The sequence below is a fragment of the Triturus cristatus genome, chromosome 7 (assembly GCF_964204655.1).
Source record: "Triturus cristatus chromosome 7, aTriCri1.1, whole genome shotgun sequence".
Lineage (NCBI taxonomy): Eukaryota > Metazoa > Chordata > Amphibia > Caudata > Salamandridae > Triturus > Triturus cristatus.
In genome coordinates, this window is record NC_140590.1 from 1,093,955,397 (window position 1) to 1,093,966,519 (window position 11,123).

The following is an 11,123-nucleotide window of genomic DNA, read 5'->3' on the forward strand; positions in this document are numbered from 1 at the left end:
GCCAGAGAAACCAGGTAAGTAAAGCTGCTTTAGAGGGAGAGAACCAGGTCAGCAGAGCTGCTCCAGAGGGAGACAACCAGGTCAGCAGAGCTGCTCTAGAGCCAGAGAACCATGTCAGCAGAACTGCTTTAGAGCCATAGAACCGGGTCAGCAGAGCTGCTTTAGAGCCAGAGTACCAGGTCAGTAGAGCTGTTGTAGAGCCAGAGAACCAGATCAGCAGAGCTGCTCTGTAGCCTAAGAACTAGGTCAGCAGAGCTGCTCTAGAGCCAGAGAACCAGGTCAGCAGACCTGCTGTAGAGCCAGAGAAACCAGGTCAGCAGAGCTGCTCTAGCTGACACTGACTGACTGACACTGACTGACTGACACTGACAGATTGACACTGCCTGACACTGATTGACTGACACTTACTGACACTGACACTGACTGACTGACAATGACTGACACTGATTGACTGACACTGACTGACTGACAATGACTGACTGCCTGACACTGATTGACTGACACTGACTGACACTGACTGACTAACACTGACTGACACTGACTGACTAACACTGACTGACACTTACTGACTGACTGACACTGACTGGCACTGACTGACTACTCTCTACTAATCTACTACTCACTCTCTACTACTCTCTCTACTACTCACTCTCTACTACTCACTCTCTACTACTCTCTACTACTCTCTACTACTCTACTACTCTCTACTACTCACGCTCTACTACTCTCTAACACTCACTCTCTACCACTCACTCTCTACTACTCTTTACTATTCACTCTCTATAACTCACTCTCTGCTACTCTCTACTACTCTCTCTCTACTACTCACTCGCTACTACTCTCTTCTACTCACTCTCTACTACTCACTTTCTACTACTCACTCTCTACTACTCACTATCTACTACTCACTACCACTCTCTACTACTCTCTCTACTACTCACTTTCTACTACTGACTGTACTACACTCTACTACTCTCTACTAATCACTTTACTATTCACTCTCTACTACTCACACACTACTACTCCCTCTCTACTACTCTCTACAACTCTCTCTCTACTACTCAATCTCTACTACTCACTCACTACTCTCTAATACTCACTCTCTACTACTCACTCTCTAGTACTCGCTCTCTACTACGCTCTACTACTCACTCTCTACTACTTTCTACTATTCACTCTCTACTACTCACTCTCTACTACTCGCTCTCTACTACTCACTTTCTAATACTCTCTATTTCATACTCTCTACTACTCACTCTCTACTACTCTACTATCTACTACTCTCTCTACTACTCACTCTCTACTACTCTCTACTTCTCACTCTACTACTCTCTATTACTCTTCACCACTCACCCTCTACTACTCTACTACTCACTCTCTACTACTCAGTCTCTACTACTCACTCTCTACTACTCACTCTCTACTACTCTTTCTCTACTACTCTCTCTCTACTACTCTCTCTCTACTACTCTCTACAACTCACTCTACTACTCGCTCTCTAATACTCGCTCTCTACTTCTCACTACTCACTCTCTACTACTCGCTCTCAACTACTCTCTACTACTCACTCTATTACTCACTCTCTACTACTCTACTACTCACTCTCTACTACTCACTCTCTACTACTCACTCTCTACTACTCTTTCTCTACTACTCTCTCTCTACTACTCTCTACAACTCACTCTACTACTTTCTAATACTCACTCTACTACTCTCTACTACTCACTCTCTGCTACTCCACTACTCTCTACTACTCACTCTCTACTACTCACTCTCTACTACTCTACTACTCTCTCTCTACTACTCACTCTGTACTACTCACTCTCTACTACTCTCTACAAATCACTCTCTACTACTCTCTATTACTCACTCTCTACTACTCTACTACTCTCTACTACTCTCTCTAGTTCTCACTCCCTACTATCTCCCTCTACTACTCACTCTCTACTACACACTCTCTACTACTCACTCTACTACTTTCTAATACTCACTCTACTACTCTCTACTACTCACTCTCTGCTACTCCACTACTCTCTAATTCTCGCTCTCTTCTTCTCACTCTCCACTACTCACTCTCTACTACTCGCTCTCAACTACTCTCTACTACTCACTCTATTACTCACTCTCTACTACTCTACTACTCTCTCTACTTCTCACTCCCCACTATCTCCCTCTACTACTCACTCTCTACTACACACTCTCTACTACTCACTCTACTACTTTCTAATACTCACTCTACTACTCTCTACTACTCACTCTCTGCTACTCCACTACTCTCTACTACTCACTCTCTACTACTCACTCTCTACTACTCTACTACTATCTACTACTCTCTCTCTACTACTCACTCTCTACTACTCTCTACAAATCACTCTCTACTACTCTCCATTACTCACTCTCTACTACTCACTCTCTTCTCTCTACTACTCACTCTCTACTACTCTCTCTACTACTACTCTCTACTAATCTCTACTACTCCCTCTCTACTACTCACTCTACTACTCACTCTCTAATACTCCCTCTCTACTACTCTCTACTACTCACTCTCCACTACTCTTTCTCTACTACTCTCTACTACTCACTCTACTAATCACTCTCTACTACTCTTTCTCTGCTACTCACTCTCTACTACTCACTCTCTACTACTCTCTACTACTCTCTACTATTCACTCTGCTACTCTCTACTTCTCACTCTACTACTCACTTTCTACTACTCTCTACTACTCAATCTCTAGTACTCACTCTCTACTACTCACTCTACTGCTCTCTACTACTCACTCTCTGCTACTCTCTACTACTCTCTATCACTCACTCTCCAATCTCTACCTCTCTACCTCACTCTACCTCTCTATCTACTACTCTCTACCTCTCTACCTCTACCTCTCTACCTATCTACCTCTATACCTTTACCTCTACACCTCTACCTCTCTCTAAACGCACACATATGCACATATATATATATATGCATAGATATATGCATATGTATTTATATATATGTATGTATATATATATATATACATACACATGTAAATATATATATATAATCTACATATCTATATAAATACAAAAATAAATGCATGCATACATATACACATACATTGTCTAGAAAGATTGGCTTGGACAGCACTCCCATATGTAACAGGCTAGATCATTTGCACTGCAAATACGTTACAGACCAGTAGCAGTATTATAACTGTTTTATCAAACACTAAATTATCCAAAGTTCATGTGTAGCTTGCAGGATATTCACAAAGTTTCAAAGATGATGAAATGACGATCCTGACTAGAGTTCCAGTATAGTTGATGATGTTTAATATTCTTCAATGCATGTAGTATAAGAGAGAACAGCCAACACGTGTTTCGTCTGTTCAGAGTAAGTACAACGACTTTTTCAAGGCAGTGTACAAAGTGTGTGCAGGATAAGCTGGTAGTCACTAGTTGTTGCTATTGAGTATGGATCCATAGAATAGTGTTCTTTATATAAGTCCTCCTTCTGAACAAAACGTGCAAGTTATATGTCCGTAAGGCTTGTGATCTAACCAAAACGCGATAATAAAAGCTAGATAAAAGCCACCTAATTACAAACAGAATTGCTTTAACTTAAACGAGGGCGAGATCTGTTGCATTTTCAGTGCTTGTTTACTTGGTTCTATCAAGAAGGCATTCAGATGTATCACACATTTGCCATAAATTCTGAATGGAAGCACTCTAGTTGCTCATTAAATCACTGTAGTAAAGCTACTGCTCACCAGGGAAATCTGCTGCTGGTATTCAAAGTGCATGTTTCAGTCTGCATGTCATAATGTTTTAATGAAATAGAAGAGGATTTGAGAAGTCAAAATGTGCCCTAATTTTTCTTTCTGCAGTATTAATCATAATTTATATGGCAAAATGAACCCCCTCATTTTGTTCCTTTGCAAATTAAATGTTTTAAGTGTTACCACTTTATTCCAATCAAGATGGCTTCAGGTGTGCCATACTTTTGTCATAAGTAAGACTGTTACTGCTTTAGTTGTTATTTAGAACACTCTGGGACATTGTGTCATTGGGCTATACTTGGGCTACATCTGGGTGATATTTGTGCTATATTTGGGCTCTTTTGTCTCTGGTGGCCATCTTGGGAGACTTATTTGTTATGAAGTTTCCTAATTTCCTCATTTACTACAATCTCCTCAGTAGGAAATACTTTCAGCTTTTTACTTTGATTCCACCAAGAAGGCATTCTAGATGTGTCACACATTTGCCATAAATTCGGAATGTTAGCACTCTAGTTGCTTATTAGATCACTGTAGTAAAGCTGCTACTCACCAGGGACGTCTGCTGCTGATATTGAAAGTGCATGTTTCAGTCTGCATGTCAGAATTTTTTAATGAAAAAGAAGAGGATTTGAGAAGTCAATCAAAATATGCCCTGATTTATTTATTTTCAGCACTAATCATAATTTCTATTATAAATATGAACCCCCTCATTGTGTTTCTTTTAAATTAAACTACTGATACTCTACTACTCACTTGCTACTACTCACTACTACTCACTCTCTAATACTCTCTACTACTCTCTACTACTACTCTCTATTACTCACTCTCTACTACTCACTCTCTACTACTCTCTACTACTCACTCCACTACTCTCTACTACTGTCTACCATTCACTCTCTTCTACTCTACTACTCACTCTCTACTACTCTCTACTACTCTCCTCTACTACTCTCTCTCTACTACTCACTCTACTACTCTCTACTACTCACTCTTCATTAATATTACTCTCTCTCTACTACTCACTCTACTATTGACTCTCTACCACTCACTCCCTACTACTCACTCTCTACTACTTACTCTCCACTACTCACTCTAATACTCGCTCTCTACTACTCTCTACAACTCACTCTCTACTATTCACTCTCTACTACTCCACTACTCTCTGCTACTCTCTCTACTACTCACTCTCTACTACTCTACTACTCTCTCTACTACTCACTCTCTACTACTCTCTACTACTCTCTCACTACTACTCTCTCTCTACAACTCACTCTCTACAACTCACTCTCTACTACTCGCTCTCTAATACTCTCTACTACTCACTCTCTACTACTCTTTCTCTACTACTCTACTACTCTCTACTACTCTCTCTACTTCTCACTCTTTACGACTCTACTACTAACTCTCTACTACTCTCTAATACTCACTCTACTACTCTCTACTACACTCTACCACTCACTCTCTACTACTCTACGACTCACTCTCTACTACTCTCTACTACTCTCCCTCTCTACTACTCACTCTCTTCTACTCACTCTACTACTCTCTACTACTCTATACTACTCTCTCTCTACTACTCACTCTCTACTGCTCTCTACTATTCACTCTCCACTACTCAGTCTCTACTACTCTACTACTCTCTAGTCTCTCTACTACTCAAGCTCTACTACTCTCTCTACTACTCAAGCTCTACTACTCTCTCTACTACTCACTATCTACTACTATCTACTACTCACTCTACTACTCACTCTCTACTACTCTCTACTACTACTCTCTACTACTCACTCTCTACTACTCACTCTCTACTACTTTCTACTTCTCACTCCACTACTCTCTACTACTGTCTACCATTTGCTCTCTACTACTCTACTACTCACTCTCTACTACTCTCCCTCTTCTACTCCCTCTCTACTACTCACTCTCCTACTCTCTACTACTCATTCTCTACTACTCTCTCTCTACTACTCACTCTACTATTGACTCTCTACTACTCACTCTCCACTACTCACTCCAATACTCGTTCTCTACTACTCTCTACTACTCACTCTCTACTACTCACTCTCTACTACTCCACTACTCTCTGCTACTCTCTCTACTACTCACTCTCTACTACTCTACTACTCTCTCTACTAATCACTCTCTACTACTCTCTACTACTCTCTCTCTACTACTCCCTCTCTACAACTCACTCTCTACAACTCACTCTCTACTACTCGCTCTCTAATACTCTCTACTACTCACTTTCTACTACTCACTCTCTACTACTCACTCTCAACTACTCTCTACTACTCGCTCTATTACTCACTCTCTACTACTCTACTACTCTCTCTACTAATCACTCTCTACTACTCTCTACTACTCTCTCTCTACTACTCCCTCTCTACAACTCACTCTCTACTACTCACTCTCTACTACTCACTCTCTACTACTCTCTACTACTCACTCCACTACTCTCTACTACTGTCTACCATTTACTCTCTACTACTCTACTACTCACTCTCTACTACTCTCCCTCTACTACTCCCTCTCTACTACTCACTCTCCTACTCTCTACTGCTCATTCTCTACTACTCTCTCTCTACTACTCACTCTACTATTGACTCTCTACTACTCACTCTCCACTACTCACTCCAATACTCGCTCTCTACTACTCTCTACTACTCACTCTCTACTACTCACTCTCTACTACTCCACTACTCTCTGCTACTCTCTCTACTACTCACTCTCTACTACTCTACTACTCTCTCTACTAATCACTCTCTACTACTCTCTACTACTCTCTCTCTACTACTCCCTCTCTACAACTCACTCTCTACAACTCACTCTCTACTACTCGCTCTCTAATACTCTCTACTACTCACTCTCTACTACTCACTCTCTACTACTCTACTACTCTCTTCTACTTTCTCTACTACTCACTCTATGCTACTCTACTACTCACTCTCTACTACTCTCTACTACTCACTCTACTACTCTCTACTACACTCTACCACTCACTCTCTACTACTCTACGACTCACTCTCTACTACTCTCTCTCTACTACTCACTCTCTTCTACACACTCTACTAATCTTTAGTACTCTCTACTACTCACTCTCTACTGCTCTCTACTATTCACTCTCCACTACTCAGTCTCTACTACTCTACTACTCTCTATTCTCTCTACTACTCAACCTCTACTAATCTATCTACTACTCACTATCTACTACTCTCTACTACTCACTCTACTACTCACTCTATACTACTTTCTACTACTCAGTCTCTACTACTCCACTACCCTCTACTACTAACTCTCTACTACTCACTCTCCACTACTCCACTACCCTATACTACTACTCACTCTCTACTACTCTCTACTACTTGCTTTCTACTACTCACTCTCTACTTCTCTCTACTACTCACTCTACTACTCACTCTCTACTACTCACTCTCCACTACTCCACTACCTCTACTACTACTCACTGTCTACTACTCTCTACTACTTGCTTTTTACTACTCGCTCTCTACTACTCTCTACTACTCACTCTACTACTCACTCTCTACTACTCCCTACTACTCACTCTACTACTCACTCTCTACTACTCTCTACTACTCAGTCTCCACTACTCCACTATCCTCTACTACTCACTCTCTACTACTCTACTACTCCCTACTACTCTCTCTCTACTACTCACTCTCTACTACTCTCTACTACTCACTCTCTACTACTCACTCTCTACTACTCCTTACTATTCACTTTACTACTCACTCTCTACTACTCTCTACTACTCACTCTCCTATACTCCACTGCCCTCTACTACTCACTCTTTACTACTCACTCTCCACTACTTACTACTACTCTCTCTCTACTACTCACTCTGTACCACTCTCTCTGTACTACTCTCTCTCTACTAGTCACTCTCTACTACTCTCTCTCTACTACTCTCTACTACTCACACTACTTCTCTCTCTCTACTACTCATTCTCTACTACTCTCTTTCTACTACTCTCTACTACTCGCTACTACTCTCTACCAATGTTCCCTCTAATTTCTTTCCTCTGTGTGCGGCAGTGGAGGGTCTCTGTGCGCTGCAACCATGGCTATGTGCGCCAGGAACCAGACCGCGCGTGTGCGCGGCGCCAAATGTCACTCAGAACGTTTACTTCAATAAGTGAAAAGATGGTGCATTTTCACACATACAGTGCCACAATAAGTGTCTTGAGGGCAGTTTCCAAATTAGATAAACGATTACATGAATTGGTTACACAGGCAAGTACACTTCAAGTATAGAAAAGCACAAGACTTAAACGGTGGTACCATCATAAGATTTTAATAAATATTCTTAACTTGAGCACTGTTAATTGGGTGGGGAAATGTTGGGAGCCTATACAATATCACATATAAACAATAAGGGAGACATGTCAAGTGGCATCACTAGAGGGGTGACAGGGTTGCTTCTCACGGCGATCTTTGGCATTTTTCCAGTGGTGATAAACTCGATCTAGGTCAACTTTCCCGTTCAGGAGGTAGGCATTTGTCCTCATCAGCATATCCTAATGCTTCTGCTCTAGTCTATTCCTCAATTTACTCTTTATAGTATTCATGAGGCAGAATCCTCGTTCACAATCTGCACTAGATGCTTGAAACGTTGTGCAGACATTAACAAGCTGAGAGACCACACTATACTAAGCAGCATTGCGTACAGTGAAATTCACCATGTCTTGAAAGGTGGTAAATAACCCACCCTTTACATGTTCTGCCACCACATATTTATAGTCTCTGTACTGTCGAACAACATCTTCTGGTGTTTCGCAATCCCCCAGGACCAAGACATTTTTATACTTTTCTACAAGTCTTTGTATATTCTCAGTCCCAAAATCAAAATGTGATTGTGCGGCCATTGCCTGGATTTCAAAACTTGCCCATTCTTTTAGCTCATCTTCAGGGAACCTTTTTGGCATGTGCTCACAAAGAAGGGAAACAAAAGACAAAATAGGCCCACTGTCAAACTCTTGCCTTTCCTTGTACAACTCCATCAGATATCTTACATTACTGCTCCAAAAGACAGTGTCCCCCAAATACTGTTGCTTAACTTGGCCAATCTTTGCTCTTGCATACTATACAGCTTCAACAGTAGTCAGAGAACTTTTTTGGAACAGTTTGCACAAAGATGCACATTCACCCAGAATGTCATTAAGTACTGCAAGTGAAATATGGTAGTTGGAGTTTGATAGCTTTTTATAACAATATTTAGCAACTGGATCATTCTCCTCAACTTTCTCATGCTCAAAGTACTTAAGAACAGCCTCGTAATTACGAATTAGTGCACCAACAGCAAAATGCCTTGAAAGCCACCGGACTTCATTCAGTGGTCGAAAAGAGACCACTTCACATTCAGTGACCGATGCAATTTCATCCAGCTTGGACTTCCTTGCAGGAGATCTGGAGAACACAGTGTAGACAGTCCTCAATAATGTCGCCATCTCTTTAACCATTGGAACCCTTTTCCAGGCATCATCAACTCCCAAATCTTCTCGATGGGCGACACAATGCTGCTCAACTAGATGAGGTATGGATTGTTTAAGGCGAGTAGCAACACCATTATTCTTACCCAACATCACGGACGCACCATCAGATGTGAACATGACCATTTTCAGAAGGTCCAGTTCATTGGCAGTGTAGAAATCTTTCACAGCTGTAGTGATAGCCTCAGCATTGCGACTAGTCAGCTTCACTATGCCCCCAAACTGTGTTTTGTGCTCTGTTGATGTTACTGGTCGGAACTTGAAGTACAGGATGAGCATTTTTGAAACTGAAATATCAGTGCTCTCATCAATTATCAATGTGTGATACAAAGCGTTACGAAGTTCTGCCATAGCTTCACAGTGTATCACGCTATTGATGGCCTCAAGGAACTCAATGGCATAGTTCTTGCTCCTCCAGCTGTCTGGTATCTTGACATACAAAGCTAGGTGGTCATGGATGTCTTGTACAGATAACATTGAAGTATTCATCTTGACTGCCAGCAGCACTTTGTTGATGAGAATCTTTATCTCTTCAGGCACAGATCTTTGGCGTTCACCTACTTCCATTCTATTTGCTTTGTCAGTGGCAGTTTCTGTCAGCATTGCCCGCACTCCAAAACCAAACCTGGCAGCAGCACTTCTGTTTCTCAAGATCACCATGGCAGCCTCGTGTACTTTGCTAAGTAGATGGCGTTTCATGTAATCCAGTTTCCAGCCATCACTCCATTTCTTCCCTGTGGAAAAGTCCCCAACAATCTTGGCTTCGGCACATGCTTTGTAAATCAAGCCCACGTCTGGACTGTATTGGAAAAGTTCCCCGAGTTGCACGCGGCCTTGCTTCGCGATTTCTGCATCTCAGCCTCCACAATTTCCTTCATCCACTCTTCCTTGAATACAAGGCAACGTTTCTTCCTTTGTGGTGACGCACTGCACTCTCCCAAAGTGACAGCTTTGTGCTTGAACATTTCCGTGCCCGCCGCTTTTAACCTGCTGTGCCACAAAGCCTGCAAGATAAGGGAACATGGCTTACGTTGACGCCTAGCTCATGAATGCAATCCATTATACTACAATGATCAAGATGCACTACAGTTTAACTCTACCAAACAATTACCTCTTCTGCTTGAACTCACGTTCGCCTGTGTCAATGTATGGGGGTCTGGCTGCGAAGCCTGCAACAGAAGAAAACATGGGTAAGTATATTATACTACAATGATCAATATGCACCACAGTTTAACTCTACCAAACAATTACCTCTTCTGCTTGAACTCGCGTACGCCTGTGTCAATGTATGGGGGTCTGGCTGCGAAGCCTGCAACAGAAGAAAACATGGGTAAGTATATTATACTACAATGAGCAAGATGCACCACAGTTTAACTCTACCAAACAATTACCTCTTCTGCTTGAACTCACGTACGCCTGTGTCAATGTATGGGGGTCTGGCTGCGAAGCCTGCAACAGAAGAAAACATGGGTAAGTATATTATACTACAATGATCAAGATGCACCACAGTTTAACTCTACCAAACAATTACCTCTTCTGCTTGAACTCACGTACGCCTGTGTCAATGTATGGGGGTCTGGCTGCGAAGCCTGCAACAGAAGAAAACATGGGTAAGTATATTATACTACAATGATCAAGATGCACCACAGTTTAACTCTACCAAACAATTACCTCTTCTGCTTGAACTCACGTATGCCAGTTTAAATGTGTGGGGTTCTGGCAGCAAAACCTGCAACAGAAAATGCACTCCTTTAACTCTAGCAAACAATTACCTGTTTGTTCTGCCTGTACTCCCGTCTGCCTGTGCAATTGTATTCGTAGTACGGTCTCCCAAACCTGCAAAAGAAAAGGGGTGCAGATT

The 11,123-nt window shown here is 41.7% G+C and overlaps 1 pseudogene; it reads right to left on the reverse strand.

The window, feature by feature from the left end:
* Positions 1-8,077: 8,077 nt before the first annotated feature.
* LOC146811148 (E3 SUMO-protein ligase KIAA1586-like) lies at positions 8,078-9,907 on the reverse strand (annotated as a pseudogene).
* Between the last annotated feature and the right edge of the window lie 1,216 nt (positions 9,908-11,123).